Source organism: Manis javanica, chromosome 3, assembly GCF_040802235.1.
Source record: "Manis javanica isolate MJ-LG chromosome 3, MJ_LKY, whole genome shotgun sequence".
In the NCBI taxonomy this organism is placed as follows: Eukaryota; Metazoa; Chordata; class Mammalia; order Pholidota; family Manidae; genus Manis; species Manis javanica.
In genome coordinates, this window is record NC_133158.1 from 147,079,474 (window position 1) to 147,104,573 (window position 25,100).

The 25,100-nt window shown below is 39.7% G+C and overlaps 1 long non-coding RNA gene across 2 annotated transcripts in view; it reads left to right on the top strand.

The window, feature by feature from the left end:
- Nucleotides 1-70: 70 nt before the first annotated feature.
- LOC140848474 (uncharacterized) overlaps nt 71-25,100 on the top strand; it is a 38,167-nt gene continuing 13,137 nt past the window's right edge. Inside the window, exons 1-2 of one of the 2 annotated variants that reach the window (XR_012129412.1) lie at nt 71-296; nt 2,988-3,095. This is a non-coding gene — a long non-coding RNA (uncharacterized lncRNA). The remainder of the gene's footprint in view (nt 297-2,987; nt 3,096-25,100) is intronic. The other variant, XR_012129411.1, reaches the window with a different exon arrangement.

Genomic DNA, 25,100 nt, shown 5'->3' on the forward strand with positions numbered 1-25,100 from the left:
CAGTCGCGGAGGCGGAGCTGGGGAGGCGGGGTCGAAGGCGGTGAGGGGAAAGGGCTGGGCGCTGAGTGGGTGCCGGGAAGGAGGCCCGCCCTGCGTGCGCGTGCGCGCTCGCTAAATGGGAGGTCCGCGGGCTGTGCGTGCGGCGGCCGCGTGCTCCCGCGGGGGGGCGTGTCCTTTTGCGGGCCGGCCGGACGTATACGCTCGTCGCGAAGCGCGCAGCTGTGAGGAAGAAAGGTGCGCGCCGCGTCGGGCAGGCTCCACCTGCCTGCGGACAGGGAGGGTCGCTGTGTTCCGAGGTAACCTAGGCACCCGAGAGAGAATGTGAAATGGAACCACCCATTTCTGTTCTGTTCCCTTCGCTACAGGCCTCCCGTCCTGACACCGCCGGACCCCGAGAGGAGGCAACGGCCGCTTCCACCTCTGCGGCCAGACGGGGTCGCCCGTCCCATATCGGACGAGCGGACCGTGCACCGGGACCGGCTGCTACCCGGCTGGGTTGCAATCAATCCCGTCTCAGTAGGAACGGGCGCAGCATTCACAAGGGAAACCCGGCTTTGGGGTTTTGATAGTAAAGGCGCGAATACATGTGTTTTAAAGCCCACAAACAGTAATTTATTTATTCAACAAATATTTTTCGAGCGCGCGTTGTGTGCCAGGCATGAACTAGACTTGGCTACAGCCCTGATCAACCCGGACGCCATGCCTGTCTTCGTGGAGCTTGTAGAGCTCCATGTGCTCACCTTTAAAATACACACACTGCTTGTGAATTTGCCACATTTTCTGGATTGTAGAATACCTTAGAAGGTTAGTCCATATATTGAATAGCTTTTCAGTGGTGGAGGAAAAAAACATTACATTAAATTCATATGATCACTATATATGGGGAAAAATGCCCTGGTCAAAATCACTATTTTTGATCACTATAGACAGTGATCAAAAATCACTATTAGCCTCATGACAATCACTATTAGATCATTATTTTTTATTTTGACCAGGGCGTTTTTTCTGTATCCCCAAAAACTGGCATAGAGGAACACAGTTTGCTAAGGGATGCAGTCAGCCTGTAGCATGACATCCAAACTTAATTTAATTCCATAATTTGGAGATTTTTCTGAGTTGAAAAAGCCAACTATTACCTTACTGGACATGGTAGCTTAGGGGCTAAGAGGTGGAAATACATATTATAGTTCCAAGACTTTTAAACTCTTCCAAACCAGACTGGGTGACAAACTAGCAAAGAATAGATTGAGGGTATTGTCTCCCCAGCAGGCTCATTTCAAACTGCATCAAGGCAGGGCAGTTAAACTAAGGTGGGAATAATATGGAGAGAATTCAGAGGTTAATAGGTAAAAGACAAGAATTTTCAAGCTTAAAAACTGTATTAAGATCTTGGTCTGTGCCTAGTCATAGATGGAATTGCCTAGAAGCAAATATCTGAGTTTAAATCTACCATTTTACTATTTGTTTTCTATTTGTTTCATCAGTTCTATATTCTTTCATGCCTTATTTTGGATTTAATATTTTTAATTGTGTTCTCTCCCAACAACTAGGTTGTTTGTTATACGTTCTTTATTCTTTTAGAAGTGTTTCAGTTGTTTATTGCTATGTACAAACCACCCAAAAACTTAATGACCTAAAACCACTCTTTTTTGCTCACAATTCTGGATTCTCTGGTTCAGGAATTCAGTCAGGGCATGGTGCAGGTGGCTCATCTCTGCTCCATGATGTCTGGAGCCTCAACTGGGGTGGCCAGAGGCCTGGGGCCTGGCTCAGCTAGGGCCATATGTCTTGAGTCTCTGTTCTGGCTATTGGCTGTGTTCCCTGGTTTTTCTCTACAGAGCTGCCCCTCACAGCATGGTAATTTCAGGGTTCTAAGAGGTAACATTCCAAGAGCACAAGCCTTACATCAACACTTAGTTATGTGGCAATAGCCAAAGCAAGTCACATGACCAAGCTCAGTGTCAATGTGGGAAGGGTCTGTATAAGGCCATGAATATTGGGAAGTGTGATTCATTGGGATCCAACTAGCTTAAGGGAAAATCACCTTAATTCAATCAGGCATTAATGATTAAAAGTTATATCCAGGGAGTAGCTCTTTGGAATTCCAATTTAAATCTTTCCTCCTCAGGCCCTGAACTCAAATTTTTCACTCTCCACTCCCTGCCCACTCCCCTTTAGGCAGCTGAGAACTCTAGCTAGTTCTCAGCCTCTCCACCACTGCTTTCAGAATGTCAAAGGGAAAGGTGGCACCAGATTCTAGACTTACCACTTTTGGGTCTTGGCTTCCCAGACTGATAAAAATTGTACTGCTCCAGAAAAGGTATCCTCCACAATGTCCACTTCAGATGTGACCCCTGGAAGATAAAAGAATAGGAAGCTCTCCTACAGAATAGAACCAGAAACTGACAGATTATCTCACCAAGGGCATCGTTTCCTTGCTATAATTATCCAACAGGACTTTGAGATGTTCTATGAACCAGTGATCACTGTGTATTTTCCATTTTCCTCTTTTCTGAATGGGAGTTTTAGCAACATCCTGTACTTTGTCTATCCACCATTACTTATTAGAAGTATTGAGGCAGATAACTTTTCTTTAAAAATTGGTTGCCAGAGTGTGGAGATCCACACTTTTGATGATGAGTGCCCAACATCATTGGGACGTACGGAGCCTGGACTCTGAGCTCATTGCGGTACCTGGATGAGACTTTGGGATTGTTTCTCCTAGGGAGAGGATGAGTGTATTCCTTATATGAGAAGAAGGAGTAGACACTGCTTGTTGCCCCTTTCTTATTAGGAAGATGCTATTACTTCTTTTTTTTGAGGAGGAGGAGGACGGGGAGGGCTAGCAATGTGCCTAGCCAAAAAATTCGTTTCCCTAGATCCCATAACGGGTTATAGTTTTAGATGATGGTGAAGATTTCTAGAAAAAAAATTCCCTTTCCTAAAAGAGAGACACCCCTTCCATTTCTTCCTTTTCTTCCTCCTAGAATACTAACATGGGAATGAAGATGGAACCTCATGACAAAAATGAAGGTGAACATGATGTGGAAAACATGAAGATGGACTCCACAAGCTAAAGAGGCTGGGGCAGAAAGGTAAGAGGAGAGTAGATCGATCATTCATGACATCTTCAAGTTGCTGCAGCAGTCCTAGACTGGCTACCCCTGGATTTATTGTTATGTCTGAAAAATAAACTCCAATTTGGTTGAACTGTTTTGTGTTACATACCGCTTAACATGTTCTTGGCTAATACATAAGCTATCATAAGTTCTTATCTAATTTGTCTTCCTGCTTGCAGGCTTTACCAGTTGGAGAGCTGCATAACTTAGTATGTCAAAAATATAAGAACTGTCACAAAGCAATATATCAACTCCTATAGCATTTCCTGCCAATTCCACAGATATATCAAATTATATGATTTTCAACATGTTTATTAAAACATAAAAAGTAGAGAGAAGGCATAAGACTACCCATGTAGTTGTACCTTCTAAAATCCCATTTAACGTTTTGCTATGGTTATGTTTCATCTTATTTTATTCAGAGGTTTTTCTCTATAATATTACTGTATCTTTTATTTTGTCTAAAGTTATAAGCAGCTTGCCATTCAAACACAGTCTTAAACAAATAGCTATTTAGCATTCCAAATACTTACAGCAAGTTTTACTTATCTAGTAAACTTGTTATTGAACTTGTCAATTAATTTTTTATTTAAAAAATCATTTATTCATTGAGTAGCTACTACATTCAAGTAACTGGATTAAAAATTTTAAGTATACACACATGAATAAGTGGCTTTTCTCTGAACACTCTGAAAAATAATAAAAGACACATACATGCAACACATATGGTATATGCATGTGTATACTTTCTATATGTGGCCCTAAGTCACCTTAACTCTTTTTAAATATGCTTATAGGATTGAAATATTCTAATTTCCTTTCCTTGTGTTTCTTCTATCAATAATTTCTGTTATCCTTGTCTGCTGGATTTGCTTTAGCATTACTGATCAGTTCAGTATTTCCAACAAACAACTTCTTTTTATCTAAATTTCAAGTGACGCAAAACCTCCCGTTTTCATTTTCATTAATGGAGTACATGCTATGAAGTATCAATATCTGTTGTTTACTGCAATCACTAGTAATAGTTAATTCTCCAACATCCTTCTGGTGGACAAATATTCATTTATGGTTACCATACCAAGAAGGAAACAGTGACTAATGTGACTCAGCACAATGAAAGACCAGAGATTTGGAAACAGAGGCCTTGGTACATAGCAATGTTGTACTGAGATGACATGGAGAACACAGCCAACTTGGCATAAATGGCAGACTGACAATTCCTTATCTATGGATGTTAAGTCCATGCTATAGTGTTTTTTGACTGTGTATGTAAAGACAACTTACTCTTACTCAAAGGAAGTTCATAGGTGCAAGTATCTAATATATTCAAAATGAAAGAAAAGTCAAACTTATTATCTAGACAACCAAATTACTGTTGTTTTTAAACATTTAAAGTGTATTGTTGAAAATTCTGTCTTGATGTTACTAAAAGGGCAAACTCCTGGAATTTATCTAAAGGAAAATTTTTATTTTCCTGAGAGGGATTTGTGCATTCTTTGGGATTCTAGAGCAAGAAAAGATGTTGGCTGAAATTTATTTACCTCAAGTGGGTTTTAAATATGGTGTTGATGGGAGAATATTGGAAAATGCTACTAGAGAATATGTCAGAGCAACTAAAGGTAAGGAATTTAATCAGCATGAATTAATGCATAGCTCAGAGATATATTGGTTTAGAGCCTAAAATGAACATGCTTTGATAATGTAAACTTAAGATTCATATTTTCATAATGTGATAGACATTTATGTAATAAATTTATTACTAGTTAATAAAGATACACTTTGCAGACCATTTCCAAGTTTTAAAAATATTTCTCATTTATACTCTCCTCTTTCTTGAAACTCGCTTTTCTCTGCCTCTGTTGAGGCAACAAGTTGCCTCTGCCTGGGAAAGGTGAGGGTACAAAGCCTAGCAGAAAATGACATGTAAAATATAAATAACATCAGTTCTAAGATGCTTACGCCAGATCATGGACTCTTCCTTTTTTTTTTATGCAGTGTTTCCAGAGAACTGCCGGTATTTGTGGAATTAATTCTTTAAGGTGTTAATTATGTGTCAATGATCCTATAGTTCTTTCTCATGAAGTGTTTTGTAATTTTGCTAAGGCATAAATGTGAGTGACATGGACTAGATGGGTCTCACATGCAATTGTCAAGCTAGGGCATAAATATTACTGAACATCAACCATCCACTGCCCAAAGTGGTTTTGTTTCTGTCTACTTAACCATCAAGCAAAATGGTGAGTGCATGGACTCTTCTTTTTATCTAAGATTTGCATTTGTAAACTGCCTGATCATCTGCTGGACTGTTCTTATTCTCACAGGATCCATGTGTGCTCCACAGCTAAGTGTGCTCTTTAATTCCCTTCAGTTTTGGACCTGTTGAGTAATTCCCACAGCACACAATCAAAGTGCTGTCTGATCTAACTGGCTTTGGGTCTATATGAAACATTCCCTCAGAAAGTTCCCAGATCTTTTCCAGATCATTCAGTTGATTCACTACATATTTACTGGGTATGTATGTGCCAGGCACTAGTTATTCATAATGACTAAACTGGTCCCTATTCACTGTCAGTTTTTAACAATGAAGTCTGAACTGTCTACACATCACAGGGGCAAATCTGGGGCAGATTCCCTAGCCCCACCCTAGACATTCTGAATCAGAATCTCAGAGGACAGGGGATTCTGCACTTTGAAGATGTTCCCTAAAATGTGCTTTAAGAGTTCATAGTCTTTTTAAACACTTGGCAGTAGTGGGGAAGCTGGGAGGGAAAGGAGACTTGAAGGGTGTGGCCAAATAGGGAAACAAGCACACTATAGTGCAGTAAGTGCTCTAATAGAGGTAAAACCTGCAAAGTGCTAAGCGTAGATAGGAGAAATTAAGCCCAACAATATATTGCCAGAAGAGAGCATTACCAGCAGCATATTTCTTGAGGTATCTGGAATTATTACTCCTTAGAATGTTAAGAAACTCAAGTTACTTCTACTTGGAGTATACCTAAATTTAATAGAAAAAAAATGTTTACTTTTTTAAAAAGTGAATTCCCAAGTAATTAAAGATGATCTTGAAAATCATGTGCAGAGATCATCTGAGTTAATAACATTAATATTTGTGTGAATTTATTCTAAGGTATAATTAGGGTATATGTGCAGGCTTGGTTGTAAAGCTGTCCCCTGCAGCCAATGAATTGTGTCCAAGGGCTCATTTTCAATAAGTACAAGAAGCAGTTATCTGTGGGACAACTTACCTGTTCCCACTGTCATAAGACATTCTGGTCGTAGTTCCCATTTTTGCTCTCCAGGCTCTGCAAAGCCAATACTCTATAGAAAATACTTTTTTCAGTGACACGAAGAGAAGTTAGGAATTTAATTCATCAGTACCTCTAGCCTGCCACATTTGGCAGGATGATGTGCATAGCATAAGTTTTCATCTTGATGTCCAAACTCAGTATGGTGATTGTGGCAGATAGGATATTGTAGGCATACACTAAAGGGAGATGTTTCTGACACCCATCTGCCTTTCACCTCTGATTCCTTAACTAGGCAGATAGCTCCTAGTCATTGGTTTTTTTTTTTTTCCATATGGTATAAAACATACATTCTTTTTTTTTGTATCATTAATGTATAATTACTTGAACAACATTATGGTTACTGGACTCCCCCTATTATCAAGTCCCCCCAACATATCCCATTACAGTCATGGTCCATCAGCGCAGTAAGATGTTATAGAATCATTACTTGTCTTCTCTGTATATACTGCCATTCCCTTGTCCCCCACCACTACATTATGTGTGCTAATCATAATGCCCCATTTCCCCCCTTATCCCTCCCTTCCCACCCACCCTCCCCAGTCCCTTTCTCCTTGGTAACTGTTAGTCCATTCTTGGGTTCTGTGACTCTGCTGCTGTTTTGTTCCTTCAGTTTTTGCTTTGTTGTTATTCTCCACAGATAAGTGAAATCATTTGATACTTGTCTTTCTCTGCCTGGCTTATTTCACTGAGCCTAATACCCTCTAGCTCCATCCATGTTGTTGCAAATGGTAGGATTTGTTTTCTTCTTGTGGCTGAATAATATGCCATTGTGTACATGTACCACATCTTTATCCATTCATCTACTGATGGACACTTAGGTTGCTTCCATTTCTTGGCTATTGTAAATAATGCTGTGATAAACATAGGGGTGCATCTGTCTTTTTCAAACTGAGCTGCTGCATTCTTAGGGTAAATTCCTAGAAGTGGAATTCTTGGGTCAAATGGTATTTCTATTTTGAGTTTTTTGAGGAACCTCTATACTGCTTTCCACAATGGTTGAACTAATTTACAATCCCACCAGCAGTGTAGGAGGGTTCACCTTTCTCCACATCCTTGCCAACATTTGTCGTTTGTCTTTTGGATGTTGGCCATCCTAACTGGTGTGAGGTGATATCTCACTGTGGTTTTAATTTGTATTTCTCAGATGATTAGCGATGTGGAGCATCTTCATGTGCCTGTTGGCCATCTGAATGGAGATGTGTTTGTTCAGCTCCTGTGCCCATTTTTTAATTGGCTCATTTGCTTTTTGTTTGTTGAGGTGTGTGAGCAATCTATATTATTTGGATGTCAACCCCTTTTCAGATATGTCATTTATGAATATATTCTCCTGTACTGTAGGATGACTTTTTGTTCTACTAATAGTGTTCTTTGCTGTATAGAAGCTTTTCACCTTGATATAGTCCCACTTGTTCATTTTTGCTTTTGTTTCCCTTGCGGGGGGTGATATGTTCATGAAGAAGTTGCTCATGTTTATCTCCAAGAGATTTTTACCTATATTTTTTTCTAAGAGTTTTATGGTTTCATGACTTACATTCAGGTCTTTGATCCATTTTGAGTTTACTTTTGTGTATGGGGTTAGACAGTGATCCAGTTTCATCCTATTGTATGTAGCTGTCCAGTTTTGCCAACACCAGCTGTTGAAGTGGCTGTCATTTCCCCATTGTATATCCATGGCTCCTTTGTCATATATTAATTGACCATATATGATTGGGTTTATATCTGGACTCTCTAGTCTGTTCCATTGGTTTATGGATCTGTTCTTGTGCCAGTACCAAATTGTCTTGATTACTGTGGCTTTGTAGTGAGCTTGAAGTCAGGTAGCATAATTCCTCCTGCTTTATTCTTCCTTCTCAGGATTACTTTGGCTATTCAGGGTCTTTTGTGGTTCCATATGAATTTTAGAACTGTTTGTTCTAGTTCATTGAAGAATGTTGTAGGTATTTTGATAGGCATTGCATTGAATCTGTAGATTGTTTCAGGATGGCCATTTTGACGATATTAATTCTTCCTAGCCAAGAGGATGGGATGAATTTCCATTTATTAGTGTCCTCTTTAATTTCTCTTAAGAGTGTCTTGAAGTTTTCAGGGTATAGGTCTTTCACTTCCTTGGTTAGGTTTATTCCTAGGTATTTTATTCTTTATGATGCAATTGTGAATGGAATTGTTTTCCTGATTTCTCTTTCTGCTAGCTCATCATTAGTGTATAGGAATGCAACAGATTTATGTGTATTAATTTTGTACCCTGAAACTTTGCTGAATTCAGATATTAGATCTAGTAGTTTTGGAGTTGATTCTTTAGGGTTTTTTATGTACAATATCATGTCATCTACAAAAGGGACAGTTTGACTTTTTCCTTGCCAATCTGGATGCCCTGCATTACTTTGTGTTGTCTGATTGCCATGGCTAGGACCTCTAGAACTATGTTGAATCAGAGTAGGGAGAGTGGGCATCCTTGTCTTGTTCCCAATCTTAAAGGAAAAGCTTTTAGCTTCTCGCTGTTAAGTGTTATGTTGGCTGTGGGTTTGTCATATATGGCCTTTATTATGTTGAGGTACTTGCCCTCTATACCCATTTTGTTGAGAGTTTTTATCACAAATGGATGTTGAATTTTGTCAAATGCTTTTTCAGCAGCTAAGGAGATGATCATGTGGTTTTTGTCCTTTTTTTTGATGTAGTGGATGATGTTGATGGATTTTCGTAAGTTGTACCATCCTTGCATCACTGGGATGAATCCCACTTGATCATGATGGATGATCTTTTTGATGTATTTTTGTTCTTGGGTAGTTTTTTTATTACCGTTTCAATTTCTTTGCTTGTAATTGGTTTGTTTAACTTTTGTGTTTCTTCCTTGGTCAGTCTTGGGAGGTTGTATTTTTCTAGGAAGTTGTCCATTTCTTCTAGGTTTTCCAGCTTGTTGGCATATAGGTTTTCATAGTAGTCTTTAATAATTCTTTGTATTTCTGTGGGGTTTGTCGTGATTTTTCCATTCTCATTTCTGATTATGTTGATTTGTGTTGATTCTCTTTTTCTCTTAATAAGTTTGGCTAGAGGCTTATCTATTTTGTTTATTTTCTCAAAGAACCAGCTCTTGGTTTCATTGATTTTTGCTATTGTTTTATTCTTCTCAATTTTGTTTATTTCTTCTCTGATCTTTATTATGTCCCTCCTTCTGCTGACTTTAGGCCTCATTTGTTCTCTTTTTCCCAGTTTCGATAGTTGTGATGTTAGACTATTCATTTGGGATTGTTCTTCCTTCTTCAGGTGTGCCTGGATTGCTATATACTTTCCTCTTAAGACTGCTTTCACTGCATCCCACAGAAGTTGGGGCTTTGTGTTGTTGTTGTCATTTGTTTCTATATATTCCTTGATCTCTATTTTGATTTGTTCATTGATCCATTGATTATTTAGAAGCATGTTGTTAAGCTTCCATGTGTTTGTGAGCCTTTTTGTTTTCTTTGTAGAATTTATTTCTAGTTTTGTACCTTTGTGGTCTGAAAAATTGGTTGGTAGAATTTCAATATTTTGGAATTTACTGAGGCTCTTTTTGTGAGCTAGTATGTGTTCTATTCTGGAGTATGTTTCATGTGCACTTGAGAAGAATGTATATCCTGTTGCTTTTGGATGTAGAGTTCTATAGATGTCTATTAGGTCCATCTGTTCTACTGTATTGTTCAGTGCCTCCGTTTCCTTACTTATTTTCTGCCCGGTGGATCTATCCTTTGGGGTGAGTGGTGTGTTGAAGTCTCCGAAAATGAATGCATTGCAGTCTATTTCCCTATTTAGTTCTGTTAGTATTTGTTTCACATATGCTGGTCCTCCTGTGTGGTGCATATATATTTATAATGTTTATATCCTCTTGTTGGACTGAGCCCTTTATCATTATGTAGTGTCCTTCTTTATCTCTTGTTACTTTCTTTGTTTTGAAGTCTATTTTGTCTGATATTAGTACTGCAACCCCTGCTTTCTTCTCACTGTTGTTTGTCTGAAATATGTTTTTCCATCCTTTGAGTTTTAGTCTGTGCTTGTCTTTGGGTTTGAGGTGAGTTTCTTGTAAGCAGCATATAGATGGGTCTTGCTTTTTTATCCATTCTATTAGTCTGTGTCTTTTGATTGGTGCATTAAGTCCATTTACATTTAGGGTGACTATTGAGAGATATGTACTTATTGCCATTGCAGGCTTTAGATTCGTGGTTACCGAAGGTTCAAGGTTAGCTTCTTTAGTATCTTACTGCCTAACTTAGCTCGCTTATTGAGCTGTTATATATACTGTCTGGAGATTCTTTTCTTCTCTCCCTTCTTATTCCTTCTCCTCCATTCTTCATATGTTGTATGTTTTGTTCTGTGCTCTTTTTAGGAGTGCTCCCATCTAGAGCAGTCCCTGTAAGATGCCCTGTAGAGGTGGTTTGTGGGAGGCACATTCCCTCAACTTTTGCTTGTCTGGGAATTGTTTAATCCCTCCTTCATATTTAAATGATAATCGTGCTTGATACAGTATCCTTGGTTCAAGGCCCTTCTGTTTCATTGCATTAAGTATATCATGCCATTCTCTTCTGGCCTGTAGGGTTTCTGTCAAGAAGTCTGATGTTAGCCTGATGGGTTTTCCTTTATAGGTGACCTTTTTCTCTCTAGCTGCCTTTAAAACTCTTTCCTTGTCCTTGATCCTTGCCATTTTAATTATTATGTGTCTTGGTGTTGTCCTCCTTGGATCCTTTCTGTTGGGGGTTCTGTGTATTTCTGTGGTCTGTTCGATTATTTCCTCCCCCAGTTTGGGGAAGTTTTCAGCAATTATTTCTTCAAAGAGACTTTCTATCCCTTTTCCTCTTTCTTCTTCTTCTGGTACCCCTATAATATGAATATTATTCCTTTTGGATTGGTCACATAGTTCTCTTAGTGTTGCTTCGTTCCTGGAGATCTTTTTATCTCTCTCTATGTCAGCTTCTATACGTTCCTGTTCTCTGGTTTCTATTCCTTCAATGGCCTCTTGCATCTTATCCATTCTGCTTATAAATCCTTCCAGGGATTGTTTCACTTCTGTGATATCCTTCCTGACATCTGTGATCTCCCTCCGGACTTCATCCCATTGCTCTTGCGTTTTTCTCTGCATCTCTGTCAGCGTGTTCATGATTTTTATTTTGAATTCTTTTTCAGGAGGACTGATTAGGTCTGTCTCCTTCTCAGGTGTTGTCTCTGTGATCTTTGTCCGCCTGTAGTTTTGCCTTTTCATGGTGATAGAGATAGTTTGCAGAGCTGGTACGAGTGACAGCTGGAAGAGCTTTCCTTCTTGTTGGTTTGTGGCCTTCCTCTCCTGGGAGAATAGCGACCTCTAGTGGCTTATGCTTGGCAGCTGTGCACAGACAGGGCTTATGCTACCTGCCTGGTTGCAATGGAGTTTATCTCCGCTGTTGCTGTGGGTGTGGCCTGACTGGGGCTGCTCCTCCAAAATGGTGGAGCCCCGTTGGAGGGGGAGTGGCCGGGAGGCTCTTTATCTCCGTAAGGGGACTCTGTGCTCCCTGTTGCCCAGGGGGTTAGAGTGCCCAGAGATCCCCAGATTCCCTGCCTCTGGGCTAAGTGTCCTGTCCTGCCCCTTTAAGACTTCCAAAAAGCACTCTCCAAACCAAAACAACAGCAACAACGAAAGAGGAAAAAAAAAAAAAAGTAAAAATCGCGTGATTTTCTTTGTCCTCAGGCGCCCGTCTCAGGCACCCGCTCACCGGTCTTGCTGCCCTGTTTCCCTAGTATTGGGGTCCCTGTCCCTTTAAGGCTTCTAAAAAGCACTCGCCAAAAAAAAAAAGGGAGAAATGCGTGATATTGTTTGTCCTCAGGTGCTGGTCTCAGGCACCTGCTCACCGGTCTTGCTGCCCTGTTTCCCTAGTATTGAGGTCCCTGTCCCCTTAAGGCTTCCAAAAAGCACTCACCAAAAAAAAAGGGAAAAACGCGCGATTTTCTTTGTCCTCAGGCGCCAGTCTCAGGCACCCGCTCACCGGTCTTGCTGCCCTGTTTCCCCAGTATTGGGGTCCCTGTCCCTTTAAGGCTTCCAAAAAGCACTCGCCACAAAAAAAGGGAAAAACGTGCGATATTCTTTGTCCTCAGGCGCTAGTCTCAGGCACCCGCTCACCGGTCTTGCTGCCCTCTTTCCCTAGTATTGGGGTCCCTGTCCCTTTAAGGCTTCCAAAAAGCACTCACCAAAAAAAAGGAAAACGCGCGATATTCTTTGTCCTCAGGCGCCGGTCTCAGGCGCCTGCTCACCGGTCTTACTGCCCTATTTCCCTGGTGTTGCTTTTGGATGGAGTGTTCTGTAGATCTCCGTTAGGTCCATCTGTTCTAATATGTTGTTCAGTGCCTCTGTGTTCTTACTTATTTTCTGTGTGGTTGATCTGTCCTTTGGCATGACTGGTGTGTTGAAGTCTCCTAAAACGAATGCATTGCATTCTATTTCCCCCTTTAATTCTGTTAGTATTTGTTTCACATATGTAGGTGATCCTGTGTTGGGTGCGTAGATATTTGTAATAGTTATATCCTCTTGTTGGACTGACACTTTTATCATTATGTAATATCCTTCTTTGTCTCTTGTTATTTTCTTTGTTTTGAAGTCTATTTTGTCTGATACAAGTACTGCAACACCTGCTTTTTTCTCCCTATTAGTTGCATGAAATATCTTTTTCTATCCCTTTACTTTCAGTCTCTGTATGTCTTTGGGTTTGAAGTGAGTCTCCTGTAGGCAGCATATAGATGGGTCTTGTTTTTTTATTCATTCAATAACTCTATGTCTTTTGATTGGCGCATTCAGATCATTTACATTTAGGGTGACTATTGAGAGATATGTACTTATTGCCATTGCAGGCTTTAGATTCGTGGTTACCAAAGGTTCAAGGGTAATCCCTTACTGTCTTACAGTCCAATTTAACTCACTTCATATGCTATTACAAACACAACCTAAAGGTTCCTTTTTTTTTTTCCTCCTTTTTCTTCCTCCTCCATTCTTTGTATGTTATGAATCATATTCTGTACTCTTTGTCTATCCCTTGGGTAACATCTATTTAGCTTTAGGAATACTTCCATCTATAGGAGTCCCTCCAAAATGCACTGTAGTGGCGGTTTGTAGAAGGTAAATTCTCCCAGCTTTTGCTTATCTGAAAATTTTTTAATCCCTCCTTCAAATTTAAATGATAACCTTGACAGGTAGAGTATTCTTGGTTCAAGGCCTTTCTGCTTCATTGCATTAAATGTATCATGCCACTTCCTTCTGGCCTGTAAGGTTTCTGTTGAGAAATCTGATGATAGCCTGATGGGTTTTGCTTTGTTTATGATCTTTCTTCCCTCTCTGGCTGCTTTTAAAAGTCTGTCTTTATACTTGACCTTTGCCATTTTAATGATTATATGTCTTGATGTTGTCTTCCTTGGGTCCCTTGTGTTGGGAGATCTGTGCACCTCCATGGCCTGAGAGACTATCTCCTTCCCCTGATTGGGGAAGTTTTTCATCAGTTACCTCCTCAATGACACTTTCTATCCCTTTCACTCTCTCTTTTTCTTCTGGTACCCCTATAAAGCGAATATTGTTCCATTTGGATTGGTCACACAGTTCTCTCAATATTCTTTCATTCTTAGAGATTCTTTTTTTCTCTGTGCCTCAGCTTCTTTGTATTCCTCTTCTCTAATTTCTATTCCATTTACTGTCTCTTCTATTACATCTAATCTGCTTTTAAATCCCTCCATTGTGTGTTTCATTTCAGATATGGAATATCTCAATGATTGAATTTCTGACTTAAATTCATTCCCGAGTTCTTGAATATTTTTCTGTACCTCCATAAGCATGTTTATAATTTTTATTTTGAACTCTCTTTCAGGAAGATTGGTGAGTTCAGTTTCATTTGGCCCTTTTTCTGGAGTTTGTGAGATTTTGGTCTGAACCATGTTCTTTTGATGGTTCATATTTCTACATGGTGCCCACTAGTGCCCAGAAGCTCCAGTCTCTGGAGCTGCTAGCCCCTAGAGTGATGTTGGTGGTTGTAGGGGAGCGGAGCTGGTGCCTGGGGGGAGGAAAGATCTGTTTCCTGATTCCCGTCTGCAGTGCCTGTCTCCAGTGTCAGAGCCAGTAGGCCAAGCACACAGGTGTAAGCCTCTGTGCCTTTGTGTCTCTAGCTGTTGTAGGTGGGGCCTCCCTGTGGCTGGCCTGACACCAGCACAGTGACTGCCGGTTTGCAAACCAGTGCTGGCAGGCTAGGAGGAAGGCGCAGCTGGCTGCATGTCACAGTGGGGGGCTTCAGAGCTGAGTAGGGAGCCTGGGGGACAGAGCACCTGAAGCTCCTCAAAGTTTCCAACCAGCTGGGCCGAGCGCACCCAGTCAATCTGTCCTGCTCTCCCCTCCCCTGCACAAGAAGCTCTGTGCAGACCCCGCCCCTTCAGCAGCCCTTTAGCTGCTAGGAAGCCTCTCAGACCGCCTGCCTTTCCTCTGATACAGAGTGGTCAGATATGGATCCTGTCCTCCACAAATGACCGGAATCTCAGTGTCTCAAGCACTCCACCTGTCCGAGCTCCCCAACGTCCAGAGCAACACACAATATAGGTTTCTGCTCACAAAGCAGATCTCCAGTGCTAGGTGTTCAACAGTCCCAAGCTTCCACCCCCTCCCCACTCCTCCTGCTGGTGAGCTGGGATGGGGGGAGGGCCTGGGTCCCACCGGATTAAGGCTTTGGTAGTTACCATGTTTCATGAGGTCTGCTCTGTTTGTGAGGTCTGTATGCAGTCTGATTCATACTTCTTTCTTGTTGCTGTTTTAAGGTTAGTTGTATTAATTAAGTATATTTTTGTACTATTTGTGGTTTTGGGGGAGTTCTCTGTCTCACCTCTCATGCTGCCATCTTGAATCCTCATCAGTCCATTGGTTTTTAACTGGCCTGTACATGAGAATCTTTTAAGCCACTTTAAAAGTAAATCAGTTTACACAAGACCAGTCAGAATCTTTCAAGATACGGCTTGTGCATTGAACAGGAGGAAGTTCCACCTCCAAGACCTAATAGATAACTGAACTAATGACATCACAACTCATTCCTGATTGGCTGAAAGTACAATGCTTCATTGCATAGGGTGTAACCAATCAGATCTGAGGTCTATCTAAGTAAGTGTACTTTTAATGGCAGAAACTTACAAGGGTCTTGAAATTTACAGGGGCCCTGAACTCTATCTGCCTGTGTCCCACCATCATCTACCTCAATGCCAGGTTGATGGAACAATATATCCAAAGGCTCTGAGGTAGGGGCAAGCTTGGCATGTTAGAAGAAAATCACAGAAGCCAGTTTAATTGCAGTGGTATAAACAAAAGGGAGTTCTACCAAAGAGGTCAAAGGGGTGGCCAGAGGCCAGATTTCATATCTTTTAGGCTCATAGTAAGGATTTTGGATTCCATCTTGATATAGAAATCTATATAATTTACATTTTAAAAGGATAACTCTGGCTGCTGTGTGTAGAAGAGCCTTGCAGGGATGGCAAGACAGAAAGCAGGAAGATCAGTTGATAGTTTAGGCGAGAGATTATGGTGGTGTGGACCAATCTGGTCACCATGGCACTGGTGAAATATAGTTAGATTCTGGATGCATGCTGAGGGTAGAACTGAGAGAATTTGCTGTAGAATTAGATATGGGATATGAGGGAAACTGAAGAGTCCGGAATGACACCTCGATCTTTAGCTTGAGCAATTAGAAGAATATCATTATTCTTTGAGATGAAGATTGTGGGAAACCAGCTTTTGGGAACAGGGGGAAACAAGAGTCTAGTTTTGGATATGTTAAGATTAAGATATATTAGACATCGAAGTGGAGGTGGTTTGTAGACAGCTGAATATGAAGACTAGAGTTTATAGGAGAAGTTGGAGCTGCTTGTTACTGTATCTAAGAATATCCCCATTTCTAAACCTACATTGTGAACACATTGGTTCCTCCATTTGACATGAAGGTTAATTGGGAGGGCTTAGATGTGTGTCTTTTAAAAAGATTGGTAGGCTGTATTCCACATATGCAGAGGAAGGAGATTGATTTTCACAAAGCCTGGAAGTGAGGTGTTGCCCATTGGTGTGTCTACTCATTTTATATTTCTCCAGCAGAGGCAAACTGCTCATTTACAGCTCCCATTACCAAGCTTTGTTAATGAAGGCCTCACTTGAAATGACTGAATAAGAAGTTATTTTGAGGCTATAGTGAAACAATTGACATTTGTATGTTCTATAGATTAGAGAAAGGAAAATAGCCAACTCCAATTCAAGCATAGTAAAACATGAAAACAAAATATTGGTACAGGCCCATACAAGTATCCCATGTAAGCCTTAATTTGGTTCTAAAACAAAAATCTATAGTATCAATTAGTTCCTCTTATTGACTTCTTGCCTACAAACTTTAAAGCAGCAGCTGTCTTTTATTTTCAAATGTAAAACAGATGGAAATTTATCAGGGAAACATATATTAAGCAAAGGAAAATATTTGTAACATTATTTGCTGTATGATTTTGACTTCATCACCTGCTTGACACTCTGGCTTTTATTGTTCACTTTCTCAAGAGTTAGCTAAATTGGAAATCCAGACTCTGAATGGTTTTTTCTCAATTATCAGTGTGTTTACATTGAAACCAAGGTAAGTTCTTGGTTTCAGAGTTTTGCAAAGTTGCCAAATGTTCCCCTGGTTAAAAATAATGCCCTGCTGACATAATGTGACCATAAGAAAAATGGAAGCTGAATTTTTTTTCTTTTTTAATTGGACTTCAAAGTAAAAAGCCAGGAAATTTAGCTGCATCCACAAAACCCTAGGGCCAGTTTTGTTGGTGGACACAACCGGGCTAATGGCATAGATAAGTGACCCACAAAAGGATTTGTTGATTGACAATCATTTTTATTCATTCCTCTATTTTATTGAATGCCTGCTAAAAGTAGTTACTGGGCATGCAATAATGAGCAAAAGAAACAAGAACCTGCCTTCATATAGCATTTGGAAGAAGACAGATTTTACTCAATCACTCAAATCAACATATAACTACAAACGTTAATAAGTGCTTTGAAGAAGAGGGTGCCATGACTGAGACCTACCTAGGGTGGGGGAGACAAGGGAAGGCTTTTTTAGTGAAGAAACATTTAGCTGAGCTCTAACAATTAAATAAACTAACTAGTTTAGAGGGAGATGGGTGGAAGCTGTTAACAGTAGTCTGAAGATGGGAAGTACAAGTGCAAAGCCATAACTGCAGGTGTGGCATGCCAAAGAGAGCCAGTGAGTCTGGCAAATAGAAAGTGAGAAAAATGGCCGGAAATGATTTAGAGATGTAGGCCTTCAAGCCTATTTAAGGATTCTTAAGAAAAATAGGCAGTCATTGAGGTACTTTAATTAGGAAAATGACATGACCAGACTTTTATTAAGTCAGCTTTGGGGTAGGGGAACTTTCACTTCCAGTAATAGATTAGGCAATTTGGACTAAATACTCTTACCAAGAAAACTCAAAAAATTTGAGCAAACTATTTAAAAAAATCACTCTGAGAGCTAATTGAAAAATTAAGGTAAGAATGAAACCCAGAGAAGTGAACAGCACATTTAAAGCTGCTTTCTCAAATTGGTGGCTGAGAAGCTGAACAGAACTTTTGACAGACTAACAGGGATAGGAGTATAAAAACTGAAGTTCAAGGAAGGTCAAGGGGAGTGATGCCAGGCTTTGGGTTGGGACCCAAAAACCTACATTGGAAGTAAGAGTAAACCAGAAATAGACCAGCCCTCCCAGCTTCAAATCCTCACAGGTCCTCTAATTAAGGACTAAAGTGATCTAGGATTGCTAGTGGTCTTAACTTCTGCCAGATCAAATGTAAATCCCCCTTGGAGAAAGATATTCTAGGCTTCAAACTGTTTTTGTAATTATCCAAATGCAATATGTGGCACTCAAAAATAAGCAGGTAAGCATTCACAAACTGATAGGACATGTCAAAGGACACAGAAGCCAGATTAAAGGTTCTGCTATTGGTCAAAATAGGGCAATTTTAAAGACAAAAATCATGATGGCAATTCATTATAACATATTGAATGAAAAGGAATCCATGTGTTAATAAAAATACTAAAAAGGGGAGGATACAAGAGAGGAGGAAAAGCTCTTACAGAAAAATGTCAGCTATTAAATATAAACAGATTAATAGAATTAGAAAATCTTTTTGTAATCACCAAAACAACTGAAAAGGAAAATATTGTAATTGGATATTAACCGCGTGAAGGGTTGGGAAATAGATATTCATATAGTCTCCAAGTATCTCCTTATATATTACTCATTAATGAAAGAAGTAATCTGACAATAGAGATCTGACATATACCACCTTAACAAAATTATCAAACTTAAAATGACCAATGACAAGCATTATATACCTTCTGATATGATGAACAGAGGAGGACAAACCATCATTTATGTAGTATTATTGTCCATATATATATATTTTTTTAATTCAGCTGCATCTGCTAAACTCCAATTACGGGCAAGGCATGTGTAGAATAAGACCTTAAGATATCATAACTGTCTTCCCTGAACTCAAGTTTATAAACTAATTGATGAGACAAGCCATCCACAAAAATTACAAGAGTTATTTTGTTTGCCAAGAACAAAGTAACAAACTATTTTAAAAAAAAGACCTTTTCAAATGTCTAATTGGTTATCCAAGACTCTAGCACTCGCCTGTACAAACTATTATTAATAGAAACAGTTATCACTGAAAGCAATGCTTTGATGAAGACAGCTTGATTTGGAAACCTTTTAATTTTGTTGAGCTATATGTTGATTTCTTTCAACAAAAAGTCAGAGACTGTTATGCCCTGAGAACTTGATGGGCACTGGGCACATGTCTTCACAAAACTTTGCTAAAAGACAAATCCTCCCCTGAGAGATGTTTCTTTTTAAACTGCTTGTAGTCACTTCAATTTTAATGTGTTTACAATCTTTTCTTGAGAATGGATTTTGATCAAGATAGAGAATGTGAGGGCATTTGAGCATGCAAAAGGTAAAAAGGGACTATCCTTGAAACAATGGAATGAAGAAAATGGATGATGGAATTTCAGTCATTCTTAAGAATGCATGGGAGGCTTGATAGGGTCATTTGTGGAGTTTGGTTTTATTTTAAGGATTGGTTGGTGACTTGATGGTTAAGGAGAAAGAGAAAGGAATAAAAAAAAGAAAAGGACATTACAGAAATTTCACCACACCTTATCATAGGCCTGGTTGGGAAATGGGAGTAGGGCCAGTAGAGGAAACAAGTTCTAGAATATAAATATTTAATCTAAATCTAAGGATGAGGAAGTAGACAAATCCAAATAATGAGACATTCTACAGAACTCTTTAAAAAATATCATTGTCATGAAAGAAAAAGCAAACAGAACTAGACTACAGGAAACTAAAGATTATGCCTTAACCTGTATGTGGATACTGAATATTATTTATTTGTTTGTTTGTTTATTTAATTTTTTTATTTTGATATCATTAATGTACAATTACTTGAACAACATTATGGTTACTAGACTCCCCCCATTATCAAGTTCCCCCCTCATACCCCATTATAGTCACTATTCATCAGCATAGTAAGATGCTATAGAATCATTGCTTGTCTTCTCTGTATATACTGCCTTTCCCGTGTCCCCCACCACTACATTATGTGTGCTAATCATAATGCCCCATTTTCCCACTTATCCCTCCCTTCCCACCCACCCTCCCCAGTCCCTTTCTCCTTGGTAACTGTTAGTCCATTCTTGGGTTCTGTGACTCTGCTGCTGTTTTGTTCCTTCAGTTTTTGCTTTGTTGTTATTCTCCACAGATAAGTGAAATCATTTGATACTTGTCTTTCTCTGCCTGGCTTATTTCACTGAGCCTAATACCCTCTAGCTCCATCCATGTTGTTGCAAATGGTAGGATTTGTTTTCTTCTTATTGCTGAATAATATGCCTTTGTGTACATGTACCACATCTTCTTTATCCATTCATCTACTGATAGACACTTAGGTTGCTTCCATTTCTTGGCTATTGTAAATAGTGCTGTCATAAACATAGGGGTGCATATGTCTTTTTCAAACTGGGCTGCTGCATTCTTATAAATACTGAATATTGAAAAATGCTGTAAAGGATATTATTCAGACAATTGGGGAAATTTGAATACATATTGAGTATTAGATATGGTATCAATGTTAAATTTCTTGAGAGTGACTAGAGAGGTATTGTAATTATGTAGAAGAATGTCCATGTTCTTAAAATGTAGACATATATACATCCTCACTTTGTGTGGTAGTGCAGGACTCAAAATGACCATGTAAACTGAAATTGTACCAAATGGTTTTAATAATCATTGGAAACAATTACTCATTGTTCCATGACCTTTAAGCATTCTTGTCAAAACATTAACTCTCATGGTCATTTATAAATGTAAGAAAATGAAAAACTAGCAAGACTAATTTTTATTTAGCGTATTATAATTTAATACAATAGAAACATTGAGGATTAAAGTGTTTTATTTCCTTGTAAAGTTTAAATAGTTCTTCTGATTACATAACTGTATGGCTCAAGCATTTTTTCTATGCATTTGCAAACTGTCATACTTCTAAGTTAGGATTAGCTTGCATCATTTTATCATTTACACTTACAATGTCACTAAATATCTCCAAAAGTTCCTTTAATGTGAAGTTTTTGCTAATGCCACTTCCTCTTGGACAGCTTCAACCTTTTCATTACAATCACTTTCCTCATTAATCTCAATAAGTTCACCTTCACTAAGTTCCTCTGGTTGCAAAGTTAGTGTTTCTAATGGTGACAGTCTCAGTATTCCTATTTACCTCTTCTATAACTCAATTTATGTTTGATTCAAATTTCACTCTCATCACTTCTAATTTCTTTTATATACTTTTTGGGGGAACTAATTTCCTCTTTCAAATATCCATTTTTATAAAATGTCCTGTGAGTTTATCACTGGGAGATGAGGCAACACAATTGCATGTGAACTGAATAACAGATGTACAGTGACCAATTACTGACAAATTTTGAAAGAAATGTCATGATTGGCCACTGTCATTGATCTTCAAGGGCATCAGACTCAAGCTCTGACAGTGAAATTTGTACTTTATGCAATTACAGTTAGTATACCATAGTAACTGAAATCTGGATCATGTCATTGTGTAGCAGCCTGTGTGTATATCTAGATATGTGTGTGAATCTAGATAAAGGGTATACAGATGGCCATTATACTATTCTTGCAGCTTTTCTGTATACTTCAAATTTATCATAATAAAGTTGGAGGTAAGGGAGGAAGCAGGTCATGAGGAGACAAGACAATTGAATGGAAAACCTAGAGAAATAATAGACAATAAAACACAGAGAATAGGAAAGGCTGTGTATTGAACCAGGCTGGCCTGAATTCCGTTTTACTCATGTGCTGTGTGATCTGGGGCAAGTAATCTCTCTGAATGTGTTTCCCCTTAAAAAATGGAGATAAAAATACTACCTGCTTCATAGGGTAATATGTAATTAAATAAGTTGCATATATGAAGTTCTTAGAACAATAGTGATACATAGTAATTACTTAGAAATACAAGCTGTTACAGGCTTGTTAAGACAGGGGAGAATTTAGTATGCTTAGATATTGATAAGGATCTAGAAGAAAGAGGTTGAAGAGATAGTTAATGTTGTATGGGTCCTAAAAAAGTGGGAGGGGATGAGATCCAAAGAAGAAACAGAGTCATTAGCCTTGGACTGAAGGAGAAAAATGTCTATTAACATCTCATTTGGCAGTGTTGAGGGCCCCATGACCTTAGAATTACATCACATGCCCTTCTGTGTTTCTCAGTTGTGGTGCACAGGTACCTGGGTACAGGCATGGAGGATGCAAGCTGCTGAGTTCCTCCAGGATTGCAGTTTTTCCAGATAGATATGAGGAAAAAATAGGGAGACAGGAGATTTATAGTAGTAGCAAGAGGTTTACTAAAAGCGTGGACCATGAAATCTAAACTGGGAGGGAGGGAGGCAGGAGGAGGCTAGTGATGAGAGAAAGAAAAGGTGACCATGAGTGGGGAAACTGCCCACAATTCTGTGAGACTCGTATGGCCACCTGGCTTTCTTGCTCTCTATAACGACCATTTCAAATCTCCACTCTACTCAACTCCTTATCGTCCACCTTGCTGATTACTTTCAGAAAATAGTTCAACTTCTTGGAGAAGACAGAAGTCATTACATTATAATACCTTCTCCCTAGAAAATTTACAACCAACCTTGAGGTCAAGTAATGGTCCTAGTAAGAACTATTTAACAAGCAAAGTAGGGATTTCCTGAATTAGGGGCAAACAGAATGTAAATGGGGTGTTGAATTGGGGCTCCTTATGTTTTCATTTTTGCTGAAGTCTTAAAGACTGAGAAACAACAATAGATGCTATACTGAGGGACTATATCACCTATGCAGGACTTGCAAAAAGATGATCAAACTGCTTTTGTGACCCTTAATCCATCACTCAACTGGAGTGTGTACAAGCACTGGAGTTGAAAAATAGATAAGCTCTCTTTGGAGAATTGTGGGAATAGTTGGCTTTTTTCTTCCCCTCTCTCCAAGGTGAAGGGAGTGGTGCTCCTTTCTCCTTAAACTACTTTATGGAAACTACTTGAAGAGCTCCAAATGTGCCTTGCTTCTTTAGTTTGAGGAGCATAAGAACTGTTAAGAGAAGCTCTGACTAAATCAGGCAGGGGGGTTGGGGATAAGGCTGCTTTGGGAGTGAGCTGCACACCCACCAACAGTGGGGCAAGGACAGGTGAGTATATCTCTTGGGCCAGAGGAAGGGGTCAGTCTGGAGCTCTCTCAAACACCATGACTTGTTGGAGAGAGTGGCCACCAGATGGCCAGGGTCTGAGGAAGGAATTGTAGGAGGCAATTAGGAGGCGAGAGACATTGCCTCCATTATGGGACCTTACTGGAGTGTTCCAAGTGGGAGTATCTCTTCAAAACTCACAAGAACACCCACTGAAGGAAAGAGTAAACAGTGGATTCTCCCATCCCAGAGGCTATCATGATGGATTGTGTCTGCCAATCAAGTGAAACCTTAACAACCTCTTCTCTCTTTTACTGATCCAACCCTGGAAGATACAGAAGTAGCTGGACTAAGAGTGAAATGGGGAGGACAGAGAGCAAAGAGAGGAAAGAGAAGCCACCATCTATACTCCTCTCCCCCTATATAGGCTTTCCAGTCACTGACAATAATAAATTGGGGGAGGAGAGGAGCTTTAGCTTTGAATGTGGTTCAAATTCTATTTGAACAGTTTAATTATTGAACTGACACTATTCTTGTGACTGAAAGTTCCAGAAGAATTTTTATGACCTGGAAGTAGCCAGAAAAGTTACTGGTCTACCCTAGGGAAAGAAAAACAAAACAAAAACTAGCTTCAAGAGGAAGATAAAAGGGGTAACTGGAAGGAAAAAATAACTCACCTTATAATTCTGACCTATGGACTACAGCTCCTTCACTGTAATACTGGTTACCACAGATTAGTGAAATAATGCTGACAAGGTCCAGAGTGTGGCTAAGGGAGTGGCTGACTCTGACAGAGTGGAGTAGAAGGTTATTAAGGGTGAAGAGGTCAAGATAGAAATGGTCTGGTGTTGGCTGAGTAATCTTTGTAGTTGATGAAGTCTTCCACAATACTGGCAAAGGTTGGGGTAGAAAAACTGCAAGAAGTGTCTAGGGCCAGTGGTTCTCAAACTGGGGGGTATATTTGAATCACCTAGATAGCCATTAGAAGACACAGAGACAGACTTACTGAAGTAGAATAGGACTTGGGCCTCTGTATTTTTACCAAGTTCCCAGGTGATTTGGAATATATTAACAAAATTTGAGAACCGTTGCTCAGTACTTAGTGGTGGAAGTAACTGACTGTTTGGTACCTAATCATATCTACCAGAAGAATGGAAGAAATACCCAGTTTTGCCAAGTAGCAGAGGACCCTAGGAAGCAATTTTTTGTTATAAGAAGGTAGGGAAGTAGTGGTCTGGAAGCAGTAGTGGGGACAACTAGCTTCCCAACCCATGATCCATAACCACTTTTCCTTCCCTCCTTCCCTCCTTCCCTCCTTCCTTCCTTCCTTCCCTCCCTCCCTCCCTCCCTCCCTCCCTCCCTCCTTCCTTCCTTCCTTCCTTCCTTCCTTCCTTCCTTCCTTCCTTCCTTCCTTCCTTCCTTCCTTCCTTCCTTCCTTCCTTCCTTCCTTCCTTTCGTCCGTCCGTGAAAATGAAGTGTTGTGGGTCAAACTGTGTCTCCTCAAAAAAAAAAAGATATGTTGAAGTCCTAATCTCTAGCACTTTTGGATGTAAACTTACTTGGAAATAGGGTCACAAAAATTTGGAAATAGATGTAATTAGTTAAGATGAGGTCATACTGGAGTAGGGTAGGCCCATAATCCAATATAATTAGTGTCCTTAAAAAACAATGGTCATGTGCAGACACAGAGAATGCCATGTGATGATGTAAGCAGAGATTAGAGTTATGCAGCTATAATCCAAGGAACGCCAAAGTTTGCTGGCCAACCACCAGAAACTAAAACAAGGCAGAGAGGGATTCCTCTACAGGTTTCAGAAAAAGTAAGGCCCTGCTGACATCTTCATTTGGGGCTTCTAGCCCCAAGAATTGGGAGAAATACATTTCTGTTGTTTTAAGCCA